Source organism: Suricata suricatta, chromosome 9 (genome assembly GCF_006229205.1).
Source record: "Suricata suricatta isolate VVHF042 chromosome 9, meerkat_22Aug2017_6uvM2_HiC, whole genome shotgun sequence".
Lineage (NCBI taxonomy): Eukaryota > Metazoa > Chordata > Mammalia > Carnivora > Herpestidae > Suricata > Suricata suricatta.
Window position 1 is genome coordinate 138,375,785 of NC_043708.1, and position 1,954 is coordinate 138,377,738.

A 1,954-nucleotide genomic window follows, 5' to 3' on the forward strand; every position below is an offset into this window, starting at 1 on the left:
AAAGTTTAAGGGCAAAGGAAAGTTGTAGAAGGTTCATGAAAGGAAATCATTGAAAAGGAATTTCATGTGTGCTCAGGATAGACTGAGGTTAGAAAGAATGGAGTTTTAAAGCACCCCAGGATCAGGCTGAAATTCTGCTTTTCTCACCATTGAAAAGACAAAGTTTTCCCCGGATTGTGATCTGCTCTTGATGAGACTGTGTAAATGAGGGTTTTTCTTCTGTCAAAAAGGCCAAAGGTTTAGGTCTGATCTTTATCAGGTCTTGAGGGCTTAGTTAAAACTTCTCTGAGGGTGAAGGAGTTAGATTTTGCTGAAGGATCCCAAAGGCAAATAAGATCTTTATGGCCACTTTGGTTACATAGTTTTCAGATTTACAACAATTTGTAATTCTAATTAAAATATGTTTATAACTTCCTAAGGTTTTTAACAAATTTCCCAGTATTCTCGTCTTTTGACCGAGTAGGCCCTTTCCTTTAGGATGCCAAGTTCCCTGAAAAAACACTTGTTGCACTATGATACACCTTAGACATGTGCAGTCCCTGAAGTTTTAATGTTTTGGTATAAGATCATTACTTAACACATTTAGTAATCAAAATGTTAAGTGTCCCTCAAGGAAAGTTATAAAAGGACTTTTGAGACAAATACAGTATTTGACAGCTTTTAAATTAGAACTAAAATGGGTAGAAACCTCCAGAACTAAAAGCTGCATTCAAGCTGAACAAGAGTTAGGAACATAGGAGATTATAGTTTTGTAACTATGGTTGAAAACGTTGCTGGTCCTTTAATGTCTGCTTACCCAGATTAACAAACTTTCTCTTAAGAAATCTACGATATACAGAAATGTCATAAAGTATTTGTTTGTCTAGAGCATTTCTCTTTTCTCTCTACTGAAACCGTCTGAAATTCAAAAACTCAGCGAATATTTCTTTCATGGCCATGACCACGGTTCACATAAGTTCCATAAGGATCGGTTCATTTTCTAATAGGACACCCATTGGAAATACGGGTTGTTTGACCACGGCTTTGACTGGCATGTCCTATTTGAGAGTCAGGCATAAGCTCAGAGAGGACCTGACAGCTTTAAGGAACGAAGGTTGGCTTTATGGAACATGGAGCCATGAAGCCTCGGGGAAATGTTGGCTGGACACCTTGCTCACAGAGTTCCCAGCAGCCTCCCCAGGGGAGTCAAGAAGGTCACTTCCTGGCAGGTGCAGGGACCTCGGCACATGTTGGGAACCTCGGGAAGAGGAGTTTGCCCAACCCTACAGGCATTGCAGGCCTGTCTCATGGAAAGGGCTGGCTTGGCTCGGCTTCTGGCCCAGAGCGGCCACTGAAAGTTCAACCTGGAGATTCCTTATAAAAGGACCCAGCAAAGCAAGCCTTTAAAAATCCTCATGAACAATCCTTATTCTTGCTGAGCTTATGTAAATAATCAGGCCAGGGTTGTTAAGAATGAACTCGTTCCACAAAGGCATTGGTCTCAATCTGGCTATCTAAAAATGAGGTTTTTTAGAGAGAAAGACTATGTTTCAACAATGCATCACCAGTCCGATGAGTTAAACTGCCCTGTCCCTTTGCCATCAGACTGGCAAATGTTGCCCCAGAAAGCTGGGAAACAGCAAAAGTTCCTGCTTACGCTCACCTTCCTCTTATGGATAGGATGTTCTGTTGGTATTAATTGCCTCTAAGCTGGGCATGGGACTTCAACACGGCAGAAGGTAAGGGGAGCCTACGCCTCTACCGCCAGACTCTAACGGGGGTCTTCAAGTGGCCGCTAGACGACCCAGCAATTTGGCTAAGGTTAATCATGTACAACAGGAAAAGATGAGTCTCCGGCTGCCTTTTTAGAAAGAATCATACAGGCATATCGCACTTGTATGCCCAAGGATCCTGGAAAACCAGGAAACAGATCTGCTGTCGTTCTTACTTTTGTAAACCAGTACCAGATATTAGA